Source organism: Podarcis vaucheri, assembly GCF_965113315.1.
Source record: "Podarcis vaucheri genome assembly, chromosome: 16".
In the NCBI taxonomy this organism is placed as follows: domain Eukaryota; kingdom Metazoa; phylum Chordata; class Lepidosauria; order Squamata; family Lacertidae; genus Podarcis; species Podarcis vaucheri.
The window spans coordinates 2,577,577-2,594,282 of NC_138754.1; the positions used below are offsets into that span (position 1 = coordinate 2,577,577).

At 48.8% G+C, this 16,706-nt stretch overlaps 1 protein-coding gene across 2 annotated transcripts in view; it reads left to right on the forward strand.

Moving 5' to 3' along the window:
* The window catches only part of RORC (RAR related orphan receptor C), a 90,017-nt gene that overhangs the window by 18,866 nt on the left and 54,445 nt on the right, over window positions 1–16,706 (forward strand). Inside the window, exon 1 of one of the 2 annotated variants that reach the window (XM_082202252.1) lies at window positions 15,525–15,596. The exons of the other annotated variant lie outside the window; for it this stretch is intronic. The gene's annotated coding sequence lies outside the window, so the exon portion shown is untranslated. Of the gene's footprint in view, window positions 1–15,524; window positions 15,597–16,706 lie in introns of those variants that run through there. 2 annotated transcript variants of the gene reach the window in all.

A 16,706-nucleotide genomic window follows, 5' to 3' on the forward strand; every position in this document is an offset into this window, starting at 1 on the left:
AATCACAGAACCTTAGGAGTTGGAAGGGGGATCAGAGAAAGTTAAAAAAAGGGGAGTGGTTTTTTATGTCAAAGAAAAATGGAACCCCAAGTTGTTGTTTAAGGATGAGGAAGAAAGATACATTGCCATGGAAATAACAGCACATGGCGATAAATATCTTTTATTGGGAATTTATGCACCAAATGACGGAAAAGTAGAATTTTTCAAGAAATTTGGATTCTAAACTTAATGACTATGTGGAATACAAAATAATATTAATGGGAGATTTGAATGGAGTAGTCTCCACATTTTTGGATAAATCACAAGAGCAGAAAGTGCAAAATGCAGGCAGACTTCCAGAATTGTTTTTTGATATGGTAGACAAATATGACCTGTCAGATATATGGAGACTACACAGAACCTTAAGAGTTGGAAGGGGGACCACAGGCGACATCTAGTCGAACCCGCTGCAAGGCAGGAACATTATTGAGCCATGCTATGCGGACTTTTTTGGGAAGGGGGAGGGGATGGCAACTTGACGCATCAATCCGGAGAACCGAATTCTTTTTTTAAAAGAGGGAGAGAAACCGGCACGTTTTCATTTGCCCTTTGGTACTGGGGAGTCGGCTGCCTTTCGGAGCTCCCTGCTTCTCCCAGTGGCAAAATGTGCCTGATTCTGGGGTGGAGCGATGCGTAATTCAGGCACTGGGGAGAGAAAAAGGAGCTGGAACAACAGCAGGAGAAGGAGGAGGAGGAGGGCAGGATTTGGGAGGGGTGCGTCTCTTGGGGCGAAGCTCTTGGAGCAGATCAGGGAGAACAGGCTATATGTGTGTGTGTCTTCACATATGTGTGCGTTTCAGAGAGAGAGAGAGATCAGATCCGCCAGCTCAGCGCTGAGGAATTCTAGGAAGGTGCCACGGAAATCTTGGCTTTCGAACCTTCCTTGCTTCCGGAGGCCTGGGCGAAAAGCTTTGGGGACATTCCTCCCCGCTCCCCTTATATTCCGGAAGGCAGCAGCTGGAAGGCAGTAACGTCAACAGCTGCCTTTGCACCGAGTCCACCTAGCGCAGTATTTCTGGCACTGGCTGGCAGCAGCTCTCCAAAGGGGAGATATTTCCCCAGCAGCCCTGAGATGGAGTTGCCGGGGTTTCCTAGATGACTTGCAGAGTTAGAAGGGGCCTTGAGAATCATCTAGTTCAGGCACGTCCAAAATCCGCCTTTGATTGATTTAATCTGGTCCCTGTGGCAGTATATGTCCTGGTGTAAAATCCTAACTATATATGTGTGTGTGTGTGTGTGTGTGTGTGTGGTGTTGTTGTTGTTGTTGTTGTTTAGTCGTTTAGTCGTGTCCGACTCTCATGACCCCCTGGACCAGAGCACGCCAGGCCCTCCTGTCTTCCACTGCCTCCTGCAGTTTGGTCAAACTCATGCTGGTAGCTTCGAGAACACTGTCCCACCATCTCGTCCTCTGTCTCCCCCTTCTCCTTGTGCCCTCCATCTTTCCCAGGATCAGGGTCTTTTCCAGGGAGTCTTCTCTTCTCATGAGGTGGCCAAAGTCTTGGAGCCTCAGCTTCAGGATCTGTCCTTCCAGTGAGCACTCTAATTGGAGAACAGCAACCTTGGCCTTGTCTGAGCTATCCGAGGCCTTCCTGCATTCGAAGCCAGTCCTCTGCTCGCTGAGCTGTGTGGCCTTTGCTCTCATAAAATAAAGCAAGCTTCCAGTCCTCGTGACTCTTCATGGAAATGATTTCAGGAGGAGCCTAGGATGTGACCCAGGCAGACCCTCGGCCCGTCGCGCTCGGGAGCTGCCTGCCTGGAGATGTCGGAGGCTGAGCCAAACTGTGTGGCTTGCCACCCAGGGTTAGCCCTTCCCTTCCAAATAAACCAAGGAGGCAGTCCTCATGGTTCTAGATAGAAGGTAAAAGGTAAAGGGACCCCTGACCATTAGGTCCAGTCGTGGCCGACTCTGGGGTTGCGGCGCTCATCTCGCTTTATTGGCCGAGGGAGCCGGCGTACATCTTCCAGGTCATGTGGACTAAGCCGCTTCTGGCGAACCAGAGCAGTGCATGGAAATGCCGTTTACCTTCCCGCCGGAGCGGTTCCTATTTATCTACTTGCACTTTGGCATGCTTTCGAACTGCTAGATTGGCAAGAGCAGGGACCGAGCAACGGGAGCTCACCCCGTCACAGGGATTCGAACCGCCGACCTTCTGATCGGCAAGCCAGGAACTTAGAAAACTGCCTTGTATACCCAGTCCGCCCACCAGCCTCTCCAGATTGTGGCTGCCTACTCTAACAGGCAGTTACTCTCCAGGGTTTAAGGCAGGGGGAGCCTACCTGCAGAGGCCAGGATCCGAACCTGGGACCGTTTGCGTTCAAAGCAGGCACTCTGTAGCTACCAAGACACAGCCATGCTTCCGGCAGGTGCCAGGAACCAAGCAAAGTGAGAGCCCCACTTACGGGGGTTTTGGGAGGTGCCTGGTTGGTCGCTGTAAGAAGGCGGCCCCCAGGACTCCCTGCCTGGCCCTCGGGGTTCTACACTGCCCCCCCACAGGTGCTTTTGCCTGGCTGGAATTTGCCCCTGAACTTAGGCAACGCCTCTTGCATTCCTGGGAGGAGGAGACCCCTGGCAGATGCTCGACTACTGTACAAAATCTTGAGCGGTCTGTGTGTTGCTCCGCCGACTTCTGCCTCTGTTGCCCCACTGGATCCCTGGAGATTTCACCCAAAGGGTTTCCCCTGCTTTCAAGGGGAGTTTCTCTCCCCGGCCACCTTGATCTCCCCATAGGCAAATGTCCTCTGCCTGTCTGAACCCTGGAACGGTAAGTCCCTGATATAACGTCCTAGATTTCAGGGAGCGTCCTGTTTCCCTTTGTGCAAAACACAGCTGGATCTTCCTTCCGCTTCTGGGAGACGTAGCTTGGAAGAAAAGGAAGGAGTTTATTGCTCTCGCCTTTCCATCCTTTCGGATCTTCTCTTCCAGATTTCAGAAGCGGGTTCAGGAAACCTAGAATTCCTTCCCGACTGTCTGCTCTCGTGGGACATTTCAGAGAGGGAATTTGCAAAGAAGACATTTTGCAGGGGGTGGACTAGATAACTCTTCGGGTCCCTTCAGGATCTGTGATTGTGATGGGTTTGGGGAGGGCTTTTTCTGTGTTGTGTGTGTGTGTGTGTGTGTGTGTGTGTGTGCTTCGAAGTGTTTCTGAAGCAGCCGCCTGTGTTGCATTTTAGAAACCTCTCCTTGACAATGTATTCCGAAATGTCCTTCATTTGAACGTGATTTTCCGCCATAAAAAAAACCCAAGCAGCTCGGTGGTTGTTTAATTTTGCATTTTTAAAAGCTTTCTTGTAGATTGCTTTTGGATTTTTAAGCCGACTTCCAGATTTAATAAACCTCAGAGCTGGGTGGTTCTGACCCAATCTCGTTTTACTAGCATTGAGCTGCCTTGGGTATCAGCAACCTGCGTTGATCTGAACTGCTTGTGTCTTGTCAGATTGGTGGGGTGTAAATAAAATAATAATAATAATAATAATAATAATAATAATAATAATAATAATAATAATTTTATAAAACTTATGCTCCACTTGATTGTAAAAGAAAGAAAAGAAACAACTACTTGAAAGAAGCTTACAAAAGAAGTTGAAACAATAAAATTATCCATAAGAAAGACTAACAATAATAGAAGACTTTCAAAAGTTAAAATATCAAGAGACTAAAAACTGATTGAAACTCATATCAACTTTCTAAACATCTGGGTAGGCTTGTCTAAATAAGAATGTTTTCAGTCGGCTCCAAAAAGAGCACAGAGAAGGCGCCTGCCAGATATTCAAGTGGCAAGGAGTTCCAAAGTTCAGGTGCTGCCACACTAAAAGACTAGAGTTCTTACAACTGTGGAACGGGTTAGGGTTTTAGATACCCAAGTAGTTAGAATTGAGCTTTCCTTGATACAGAACTTTAAGAAGAAAATAACCGCAAAATTCAAAGGTGTCTGTTTTTTTAATGAACGGCTTGTCTTCATGGGATTTAGGCATTATAAGGTCCCTTCCTAGCGCCCTTAAGTGGCCTTTCCTGAGGCCTGTGGAGAAAGCACAGCTATTTATAAAGGCGGATTATTAGCCGAGAGCCGATTTGCTCCGTCTTAACAGAGCCCCTTTCCCCACTTTCGACTCTCTGGCTTTGCGGGAAAGAAATTAGCTCAGAGAAAGGAGTTTACTCGGATTTGAGGTGGGGGGGGGAGGGAGATAAACGCACTCCCCAGAAATGTTCCCTCAGGTGAGAGATTTAGATTTTCTGTTGACGTGCGTCAGGCAGGGTTTTCGTTTGAGTTTTTAAGTAAGGACGAAGCCGTCTTGCAAGGTTTTGCTCCCAGGATATGCTTCTGCATTTAGGCTTTTCAGGGGCTGAGTTAATGTATTGTGCAGAAGCCCCTCCCCTCACAGGCAGAGTCCCCGCCCCTTGAGCTGAAGCCACACCCCCTCCAAAGAGGGCGGGGCTTAACTAGCAGCTCCTTAAAGTTGCCAACGTTCTGCAGCCAAAAAAAAAAGGAAGTAAAGGGACAGAGTTATGCAAAAAAGTTGGGATGCGAGGACAGCGTGGTAGAGCTATAGGGCTCTTCGGATGTCTTTATGGAGCCTCCATGTTCAAAGGCAGTCTATCCATAAGCTTAGGGTCATTGGGCCCTTGCGAGAACGAGATGCTGGACTCAATGGGCCTAGGGTTGCCATATTTCAAATAGTGAAAACAGGCAAACTACTGCCAGTGTCCTGGAAGAAGCAAAGATCGCCAGTGTTGAAGCAGTGATTCTTCAACGTCAATTTCGTTGGACTGGCCATGTTATGCGGAGGCCTGATGATCGTCTCCCAAAGCAACTGCTCTATTCCGAACTTAAAAATGGAAAGCGTAATGCTGATGGTCCACAAAAGAGGTTTAACGATTCTCTCAAGGCAAATCTTTAAAAATGTAGTATAAACACCAACAACTGGGAAACACTGGCCTGTGAGCGCTCCAGTTGGAGAACAGCCTTTGCCAAAGGTGTCATGGGCTTTGAAGACACTCGAACTCAGGACGCAAGGGAGAAATGTGCTAAGAGGAAGGCACACTTGGCAAATCCACACCGTGATCAACTCCCGCCTGGAAACCTATGTCCCCACTGTGGAAGGATGTGTGCATCCAGAATTGGCCTCCACAGTCACTTACGGACTCATTGTTAAAACGGTGTTTCTGGAAGACACTCAGCTATGAGTGATCGCCAAAGATGAAGACTTAGGCATAGCTGTCAACGTTTCCCTTTTCTTAAGGGAAATTCCCTTATTCCAAATAGGATTCCTCGCAGGAAAAGGGAAAAGTTGACAGCTATGGACTTGGGTCTCATCTGTCCAAAGGACATGGTTCCAGAAGTCTTGTGGTTTGTTCAGATGCAACTTTGGAAACCTAAGCCGTGCTGCCATGTTCTTTTTGGAGAGACAAAGCTTTCTCCTGGCAAACCTTCCAAACAAGCCATACCAATGTCCCTGCTGTGGAAGGACGTGTGGGTCCAGAATTGGCCTCCACAGCCACTTACGGACTCACTGTTAAAACCGTGTTTACGGAAGACAATCTTACTCGGCACTTTTGTATTGCACTTGAGCAAAAAAAATGAGAGGCACAAATACAAGATGGGGGACACCTGGCTTGAGAGCAGTACATGTGAAAAGGATCTAGGAGTCTTGGTTGACCACAAACTTGACATGAGCCAACAGTGTGACGCGGCAGCTAAAAAAGCCAGTGCAATTCTGGGCTGCATCAATAGGAGTATAGCATCTAGATCAAGGGAAGTAATAGTGCCACTGTATTTTGCTCTGGTCAGACCTCACCTGGAGTACTGTGTCCAGTTCTGGGCACCACAATTCAAGAAGGACACTGACAAACTGGAACGTGTCCAGAGGAGGGCAACCAAAATGGTCAAAGGCCTGGAAACGATGCCTTATGAGGAACGGCTAAGGGAGCTGGGCATGTTTAGCCTGGAGAAGTGGAGGTTAAGGGGGGATATGATAGCCATGTTCAAATATATAAAAGGATGTCACCTAGAGGAGGGAGAAAGGTTGTTTTCTGCTGCTCCAGAGAAGCAGAGCTGTCCGACAGTGGAATTTGCTGCCAAGGAGTGTGGTGGAGTCTCCTTCTTTGGAGGTCTTTAAGCAGAGGCTTGACAACCATATGCCAGGAGTGCTCTGATGGTGTTTCCTGCTTGGCAGGGGGTTGGACTCGATGGCCCTTGTGGTCTCTTCCAACTCTAGGATTCTATGATTCTATGATTCGGCTACGAGGGATTGTTGAAGAAGAAGAAACTGGGCTAGAGTGGCCTAGGCTTCCATATTTCAAACAGTGAAAATCCAGACATAAAAGTTGTTGAGCTTTGGCGAAGTTGGGGGGCAAAATCTCCCCAAAAAGAGAAATTTGAGCTATTCTTTCAGGTAGTCCGACAAAACCTACACATCCAACATGGGTTGCCATACGCCCGGATTTCCCCCGACATTTAAGCGGGGATTTTCCCTGGACACTGTTTTCAGTTCCAGGCATATGGCAGCCCTAGATGGGCCACATTTGGCCTCACCCAACAACCCAGCTCTTCTGACGGGAACATGGCGTTGTGAGTTGTCTTCCCAACCCAGAGTCCACCTTTGGGACCGGCTTGAGCTGCCGGCTGCCTCTGGAACTCCTTGCCCCATGATGCACACAGAAGCGCACCCTGAAATTTCCTGGAAGCGCCACCGGGGCCACGTGCCCGGGCGCCTACTTGGGCGACGGCCTTCCCGACAACAGCTGGCCAAGCACCCGAGGGCGGCTAATCTAATTGTTGCCCTGCTGTGTGCCCGGAGCTGGGATGAAGTAAGCAGATCTGGCAGGGTGCGTGACTTGGGCGGAGGCGCATGCCTCGCATCAGGGCGTTACATAATCTCCTTGCACAGGGGAGGGCGTGCCGCCTGGCGTTGGCACACCTGGGCGCGTCCGTGCCAAAGCCCAAACCGTCTCCACGGATGGAATGTGTTTGTGTGTGTGTGTGTGTAATGCCCTTGTTGTGAGCTGCGGGTGGGACGATAGATTGCCGCAATGCTCTCTACGTGGGGCTTCCCCCGCACCCGATCTGAGAAGCTGCAGCTGGCGCAGAATGCTGCAGCGCAATTGCTGGCGGGAGTGAGGCCGGGTTTGCGTATCTCACCTGCGCTCCGAGGTCTGCGCTGGTTCCCAGTTTGTTACTGGGCCAGGTACTATTAGACCAAGCTTCTTCAAACACAGCCCTCCAGATGTTTGTTTGTTTTTCAAAAAAGTTTATTAATTTTCCACATTTCTAACAAATATAGGGACGCGGGTGGTGCTGTGGGTTAAACCACAGAGCCTAGGACTTGCCAATCAGAAGATCGGCGGTTTGAATCCCCTTGATGGGGTGAGCTCCCATTGCTCAGTCCCTGCTCCTGCCAACCTAGCAGTTCAAAAGCATGTCAAAGTGCAAGTAGATAAATAGGAACCGCTCTGGCGGGAAGGTAAACGGCGTTTCCGTGCGCTGCTCTGGTTCGCCAGAAGCAGCTTAGTCATGCTGGTCACATGACCCGGAAGCTGGACGCCAGTTCCCTCGGCCAATAAAGCGAGATGAGCACCGCAACCCCAGAGTCAGCCACGACTGGACCTAATGGTCAGGGGTTCCTTTACCTTTACCTTTATAACAAATAGAACATATAAAAGACACAAAACCGAACACATTACAATACTAAAAATAAAAAACAAAAACACTTATTACTTCTAAAATCCAAATTAACTTTCTTTGTTATCTGACTTCCTCAAATGCCCCCTAACTGAATTTCATTGTGACACCTTTGTGACAGTTCTCCAAGATCATCTTTCCAATACAATTAACTCTTTCCGTTTACTATCGTCATCTCTTTTCTTACTAGTTTAAATCCATATCACTATACAACATTCCTATTCTAATCCTAGGCCTATTTGATACTTTCAAGTACCTTCTAATTATCCGGCTCTCCAGATGTTTTGAGGCTACAATTCCCAGCATCCCTGACCACTGGTCCTGCTAGCTAGGGATCATGGGAGTTGTAGGCCAAAAAACATCTGGAGGGCCGAGGTTGAAGAAGCCTGTTGTCAGGGGTTCAGGAGCAGAGACGCAGGAAAGGGAGGAAACAGAGAGCGAGGGGGAGGAATACGAAGGAAGGATGAGTGATGATGACGACCCGAGATCCCCGAGTCTCTCCAGTGAGTCCGAGGATTCCCAGAAGGGAGCGCCAGCGGTCAGAGCAAGGGGGGAGAGCAGGGGGACACCCCAGGAAGAAGGGGCCAGAGAGGAATCAGAGAGCAGCAGCTGGAAGTCGGGACCAACGTGCCCAGCTGGGAGCAGCGGGGAGAAAGGGGACCAGACATCGGGGTCCGGAGGCTTTCAGCAGGAGGGAGGGCATGAGTCAGGAGTAGTCACGCCCACCTCGGGGAGCGACGAAACGATCAAGAGGAAGGTAGAGAGTTGGGCGCGCGCGCCAAGTTCAAATGCAGTGGAAGCTGGCGCAGTAAGCAGCCCGGAGAGTGAGCCAGGTCCCAAAGCCCGCCGCAAGGAGGCGGAAGGGTCCGGGGGGTCCTCGGCCTCGGAAGAGTCTAGGAGGGAGGAGACCCCGGGGGGCAGAGGGACCCAGAGACGGAAGGAAAGGCGCAGGAGGTGGAGCAAAGCTAGGGTATTAAGCTGGTGTGCTAGAGGCGGAGACTCAGACGGGTCTTCGTCGGTCTGACCTAGAAGACGTAGGGCTGCACATTGCAGTTCGGAAATGAAACCTGTAACTCAATAAAGACTCTTATAAAGTGAACGCTGGCTAGCGTGGTCCTATGTGAGCTGGGATCTGGAAGCAGCTCTGACACCTGTATTAGACTATAAAGCCCTCGACAGCTTGGGACCTACGAGATCGCCTCACCCCATAAACGCCCACTCGACTCCTTCAGTCAGTTGAATTGGCATGCCTACAGGTGTCACGTAATGCCTGTTCCGGATTTGAAAGAAATGGATCTTTTAACGTGGCTGCACTTTGGAACTTCCTGCCGATTGATACCAAGCAGTTGTTTTTGCTGTATTCCTTTCAGCACCTGCTAAAAACATCCTTGTTTAGGCAAGCCTACTCAGAGGCTTAGAAATGCTGGTGGGAATTTTAATCTGCTGCAGTATATTGTTGTTGTTTTTTGTATGTTTTAAAGCAGGCACCCTCAAACTCGGCCCTCCAGATGTTTTGGGACTACAGTTCCCATCATCCCTGACCACTGTTAGCTAGGGATGATGGGAATTGTAGTCCCAAAACATCTGGAGGGCCGAGTTTGGGGGTGCCTGTTTCAAAGGATTGTAATACGTGTCTTGGAAGCTCTAGAAAATTAGCAAGAGTTTAAATCTGTGTTCGGTCTGTTATTGCTTTAACCTTTCCGACATCTTAAATTGTTTTTCTTGGTGGTAATTTTATCTCTCTTTGAGGGGTTTCCCTTTCTCCAAACTAGCAGTGTATAAATATATATATAATAAAAATAAGGTAAGAGCATTGGACTGGAACCTGACAGTCCAGGGTTCGAATCCTCGCTCAGCCACATGCAGCGCAGTGGGTGTTAACTTGGGCCAGTCATAGAATCATAGAATCCTAGAATCATAGAGTTGGAAGAGACCACAAGGGCCATCGAGTCCAACCCCCTGCCAAGCAGGAAACACCATCAGAGCACTCCTGACATATGGTTGTCAAGCCTCTGCTTAAAGACCTCCAAAGTAGGAGACTCCACCACACTCCTTGGCAGCAAATTCCACTGTCGAACAGCTCTTACTGCCAGGAAGTTCTTCCTAATGTTTAGGTGGAATCTTCTTTCTTGTAGTTTGGAGCCATTGCTCCGTGTCCGCTTCTCTGGAGCAGCAGAAAACAACCTTTCTCCCTCCTCTATGTGACATCCTTTTATATATTTGAACATGGCTATCATATCACCCCTTAACCTCCTCTTCTCCAGGCTAAACATGCCCAGCTCCCTTAGCCGTTCCTCATAAGGCATCGTTTCCAGGCCTTTGACCATTTTGGTTGCCCTCCTCTGGACACGTTCCAGTTTGTCAGTGTCCTTCTTGAACTGTGGTGCCCAGAACTGGACACAGTACTCTAGGTGAGGTCTGACCAGAGCAGAATACAGTGGCACTATTACTTCCCTTGATCTAGATGCTATACTCCTATTGATGCATCCAAGAATTGCATTGGCTTTTTTAGCTGCCGCGTCACACTGTCACTGCCTCTTGGTTTAACTTACCTCACAGGGTTGTTGTGAGGATAAAAGGGGGAGTTGGAGGAACCATTTGCTCCCCGCTTGAGCGCCTTTCTTATAGGAAAAGTGATATATAAATTCAATAAAGAAATAATACACACACACACCAGCCACAGAAAGCAGAATATTCAGTCGTGAATATTCAGTTGCAAATATCCAGAGAATCTGGATGTTGAAAGATTCAGGAAGATTTAGGTTCGATGTTGCTGGACTACAACTCCCAACATCCTTGACCATTGGCCATGCTGGCAGGGCCTGATGGGAGTTGGAGTCCAACCACCCGTTTCCATACTGACTGCTGGTTGGTCAGAATGCTTGTGAAACATTCCGTGAGGTCACATCAGCTCAGCCAATGGGAGGGAGGGAACAGAAGCTTCCAGCAAGTTCCCTTAGTCCTTAGTTGGAAGAGTTTCCAGGCCAATGGGGTGGTGTTTCTCTGCCTATCAAAGGAACATCTATAGGTCTCCGACCCACTGATTTTTGCAGCGATACCTTGGTTCTCAAACTTTATCTGTTCCGGAAGTCCGTTCCAAAACCAAAGCATTCCAAAACCAAGGCACGCTTCCCCAAAGAAAGTAATGCAAAATGGATTAATCCATTCCAGACTTTTAAAAACAACCCCCAAAACAACAATTTAACATGAATTTTACTATCTAACGAGACCATTGATCCATAAAATGAAAGCAATAAACAACGTACTGCAGTCACACAATCAATCGATCGATCAGTAGCTGAACTGGGTTCCGCACAGTCACAAAAACAAGAGTAAAAGAGCCGCAAAAACACAAAATAAATAGCAAAAACAGACAGACATCAGCGTAACACTCAAAACGGAAGTGCGGCACTCAAAACGGAGCACGTTCGACTTCCAGAAAAAGTTCGCAAACCAGAACACTTACAGTGGACGCTGGGGTTGCGAACATGATCTGTGCGTGATCTGGGCTATGTACCCATGATCTGAACATGCAAGTTCACAACCCGCAGTGCCGCATATGCACACGCGCAGGTCACGATTCGGCGCTTCTGCGCATGCGCAAAGCGCAATTTAGTGCTTCTGTGCATGTGCGAGCGCCGAAACCCAGAAGTAACCTGTTCCGGTACTTCCAGGTTTCAGCGCATCCATAACCCGAAAACGCGCAATCTGAAGCGTCTGTAACCCAAGGTATGACTGTACTTTCGGGTTTGCAGTGTTTGGGTTCCAAGTTGTTTGAGTACCAAGGCGTTTGAGAATCAAGGCACCCCCGTACTTATTTTTACGTGGAGGGAGAACAGCAAATAAAGTCTCTGGAAGGAAGGAGCGTTGAAGGAAGTGGAAACTTTTAGAAGAGGAGGGGAAATAAAACGGGAATTAGGGGGAGAGGAAGGGGAAAACCCCATGGAATGATTTCTGTGTCCCCACAAAATCCTTATGTGGTAACTCCAGGAAACTCCAAACCTGGGAGCGGGGAGATGGGATGGGTGGTTGCATCTGTTTGGGAATCTCTGTATCGCTTCGGGGCAAGGGGGGGGGAATACTAGGAATATTCCCGATTCCTGCCCGCCCTCTCCTCAATAAATTCCACAAAATGTCCTGCTTTGTTTCTGGGTGTATTCAGAACATCATAATAATATTTTTTTATTTATACCCTGCCCTTCCCGGTTCAGAAAACCGGGCTCAGGGCGGCTAACAACAAATTTAAAACACTTAATTGATGCAACAAAAAAAACAGCATAAATACAGTATAAAACGTGAATAATAAATTCGGGATTCAAGAATCAATTTAGGGGGGAAATCCATCCAATAAACATTAGATGATCACCAGGGCTAAATGAGTCCTATTTGGGCCAGCGAGGAGACCAGGGGAGAACTAGCTGTGGGATCCCAGAGCGGGTAATCTTCATAAAAAGGGAAGGAAGGGGAAGAAAAGATCAGGCTGAATTCAAATTAAAGGCCAGGCGGAATAGCTCTGTTTTATAGGCCCGACAGAAGGAGGTTCAATCCTGCAGGGCCCTGGTCTCCTGGGACAGAGCATTCACCAGGTTGGAGCCACCACTGAGAAGGCCCTGGTGGAGGGTAGTCTGACTTCCTTGGGGCCTTAGGGAGGAGGTGGCTCTTATGGCACGGTTTGCTTTGGAAAAGAGGGGAAATACGATTCAGAGGGAGAGCAGACTCTCCCCAGGCTTTGGGAAAGGGTTTGGGGCTGTGTGCAGAGTGCGGAGTGCTCAAGGCCATGTGCAGAGCGCTGCCCCCACCAGGAGAGGACAGCATAATCCGGGAGCAAAAGCAGAACACATTAGAAGGAAAGTATGACACCCCTGGAAATTAACTAGATGGCTGAACTTTACCTTGGAGACAAAGAAAATCCTCTTCTAAAAAGAATTTTTTTGGGGGGGCAATTTGTAAGAGCAAAGTAGCAATGGGGGAGGAATAATAATAATAATAATGTTGTTATTATTATTATTTGTGCCCTACCCACCTGGCTGAGTTGCCCCAGCCACTATGAGTGGCTTCCAGCAGATACAAAAACATTAGACATAAAAAACTGCTTTCAGATGTTTTCTACAGGAGCTTCGCCCTTCCCCTGCCGAGTGGTTTTCTGCTGCAAACTTGTCCCAACCTCATTCATTTCTCCCTTCAGCAAGTGGCAAAGAGGGCTAAGGGATTTCTGATGGGGAAGTCTGACCGGAGAGGGTCCCCCGCCCAGTTGTGTCCAGCCCCTTTGCAACTCCACTCCCCCAGCTCCTTTCTCCCTTGCAGGCAAGACTGGCGCCATGCGAGTCACCCCAGCTGGGCATCAGCCATGGGCCCACATCTCCCGTCTCCCTGGACCTGTCCCTCCTCTCCAACATGGCGACCTGCATGCTTCCTCACCCGCCTCTCGCTCTGGCCCAAACAGTGGCGGTGGGCGAGAGGAAGATGGAGTAGTAGATGCCATGTCTATTTCTTCAGCGGCTGCTTGCCTTCCAAGAAAATGGGTACATAGCCATGAGGAGGAGCTGGTGATGGTGGCAGGAAGCAGGAACACTCACCTAGGGAAGGGGTCTTGCGGGTGGGGGTCTTGCTCAAGAGAGTCCCAAACCTGGAACAGACAATGTCTCTGGGGCTCAAAAAAGAGCGAGAAGATGCTCAGGGGAGGGTTGCGACGGAAAAGCGACAGGCAGGGAGAGGGTTAAGCAGGCTTCTCCCTGCTGCTTCTCTATTTTTTTAAAAAAATGATATTTATTGAAACAAAATAATTTTTTTAAAAATACACACACAAAAAAGACAAAATTACAAAAAAGAAAAAAAAACACAATCATGGGGGGGGGGAGAAGAAAAGATAAAACCATCCTTATCAAATTCTCCAAATTCCATTACCTTCTTTCCATGACCTCCTCCTCCTCCCATCTCTTGTATCTTGATTAATAATTATCGCATCAAATCCTTTCCATAACTCATAATATTTTATCATTACGTTACTTTACTCTATTCTCATTTTATCTTATAAAAGCGACCTTAGAGCTTAAAACTTAGATCTTTTTTACCAACTTCTCGTAACCATTACCTTTTTGCCTAGTTCTTTAAACATTTTAGCAAGAGCCAAGTAATTTCATTTCAACATTTTCCCAACATTCATGAAACATTTCTATTAATAATAATACAAAAAAGTACAATAAAATAAAAACAATCCAATCTTCTTCCAGCGTCCCCTCCAGTTCAGAGGGAGTCCGCCATCACCGGAGGCGCCACCCCGGAAGTCCCCTCCCTGCTGCTTCTCTAGTCTAGATCAACCCAAGCTTCTTTTCCTCCTACAATTACAGTGGTATCTCGGGATTGGAAAGGGATCCGTTCCGGAGCCCTGTTCGCATCCAGAAGCAAGTGTAAATAGAGACGGCACGTCTGCGCATGCACACGTCGCTTTTTGCTGCTTCTGCGCATGCATGTGACATCATTTTGAGCGTCTGCGCATGCGCGAGTGGCAAGACCCGGAAGTAAGGCGCTCTGTTACTTCCGGGTTGCCACGGAGCGCAACTTGAACGTGCTCAGCATTAAGCATATTCAACCCGAGGTAGGACTGTACAGTGGACCCTCCGGATATGAATTAAATTCCTTCCAGGGGTCCGTACTTAACCTGAAAAGTCTGTAACTGGAGGTGCCGCTTCTGCGCACGTGCGCGGCATGATAGAGCACTTCTGTGCATGCGTGCGTGGCGAAACCCAGAAGTACAGTGGTACCTCTGGATGTGAACGGGATCCATTCCGGAGCCCCGCTCGCATCCTGAGTAGAACGTAACACGCTACTGTGCTTCTGCGCATGCGCCGTTTCACCGCTTCCATGCATGCGTGACATTATTTTGAACATCTGCACATGCGCGAGCGGCAAAACCCGGAAGTAACCCGTTCCGTTATTTCTGGGTCGCTGTGGAGCGTAACCTGAAAACGCTCAACCTGAAGCATATTTAACCCAAGGTATGACTGTAAATAAGTACCGCACCAGTGGGAAGGTAAACGATGTTTCCATGCGCTGCTCTGGTTCGCCAGAAGCGGCTTAGTCCTGCTGGCCACATGACCCGGAAGCTGTTCGCCGGTTCCCTTGGTCAATAAAGCGAGATGAGCGCCGCAACCCCAGAGTCAGTCACGACTGGACCTAACGGTCAGGGGTCCCTTTACCTTTACCTATGACTGTATACACTTCGGGTTTGCTGCGTTTGCAACCTGAAAGTTGTGTATCCAGAGGGGTATGTAACTCGGGGGTCCACTGTATCAACTGTCCTGGCGGAATGCTCTGTCCCATGAGACCATGTTTCTGCCTCCCCCTCCTCTTTTATGAAGATCTGAGACCCCACAGTTAATTCTCCCCTGGCCTCCTCGCTGGCCCAAGTAGGACCAATGCAGCCAGCTAGCCCTGGGGATTATGTAATTGATTTTTGAATTTTGAATTTTATTGTTATTCATGTTTTAAGACTGTATTTTATGCTGCTTTTATAATTAAGTGTTTCAAATTTGTTGTTAGCCGCCCTGAGCCCGGTTTTTGAACCAAGAAGGGTGGGGTATAAATTTAAAAAATATATATTTTAATTATTATTATTCCCCTCTGCCGACTCTCCCAAATTTAGCACGGATTTACGGGCGCCTATCCCTCCCATCCCTCCTCGCTTCCAAATGTATAAATGGAAACTGGCTGATGGGCTGCTCCACCCCAGAACCGGCCGCAGCCCCGTGCCAGGCGATCGATTCCCGTTTGCCCCACCTGCCCTGAGTCAGTGGCTTCTGTTGCCACGCTTGAGAGCTGGGTGTTCGGAGTGCTGCACTGTGAAAGCCTTCTGGGGAGGGGAGAGAGAGATTTGGAGAGGCGGTAGGGAGAGTGTGGTTGTTGTTTTTCTGTGCGTGATTTTAATAAGAATAATAATGATAATTGATTTATATCCCGCCCTCCCCAGCCGAAGCTGGGCTCAGAGTGGCTAACAACAGTAAAAATAACACAATTTACATAAAATCACAATCAATTAATTGAAATACACTCTAAAATCAATTCATTCTAAAATCAATTCAGAGTCAGATTAATGGCAACCATTGGGCTAGAGTTCTGTGAGGATTGCCAAAGGATGGGGTCAGACTGTGCCTTGGCCAAAGGCCAGGCGAAACAGCTCTGTCTTGCAGGCCCTGCGGAAAGATGTCAAGTCCCGCAGGGCCCTAGTCTCTGGGGACAGAGCGTTCCGCCAGATCGGGGCCACGGCCAAAAAAGCCCTGGATCTGGTTGAGGCCAGCCTAACCTCTCTGTGGCCTGGGACCTTCAAGATGTTTTTATTTGAAGACCGTAAGGTCCTCCGTGGGACATACCAGGAGAGGCGGTCCCGTAGGTACGAGGGTCCTAGGCCGTATAGGGCTTTAAAGGTCAAAACCAGCACCTTAAACCTGATCCTGTACTCCACCGGGAGCCAGTGCAGCTGGTAGAGCACCGGGTGAAAGTGATCCCGTGGTGAGGACCCCGTAAGGAGTCTCGCCGCAGCATTCTGCACCCACTGGAGTTTCTGGGTCAGCTTCAAGGGCAGCCCCGCGTAGAGCGAGTTACAATAATTGAGTCGGGAGGTGACTGTTTCACATAGCTGTCAACCTTCCCTTTTTTTGCGGGAAATTCCCTTATTCCAGCGCTGCTTCCCGCTGCTATCCTGGATTGTTAGATATCCCGTAGACTGTCCCTGGGACAGGTGAGGCTGCTGAACCCTTCTTTTCAAATCTGAAAGTTGACCGCTATGCTGTTGCACGGATCACAGGGGCCAAGTCCTTTATCCTTGCCACCTCTTTTTGCAGCCGTTTCTCGACAGCCTCCCCCTTCTCCCTCTCCCTCTTTCCCCTTCCTGGCCTGTGCAGGGCTGCAAGCGGGGTGGAGAAGGCGAGAGGCACTCCCCAGCTGGCGTTGGCTCGGCTCGGCTTGCTGGAGAAGCTTCCACCCGCTGGGGCCTGG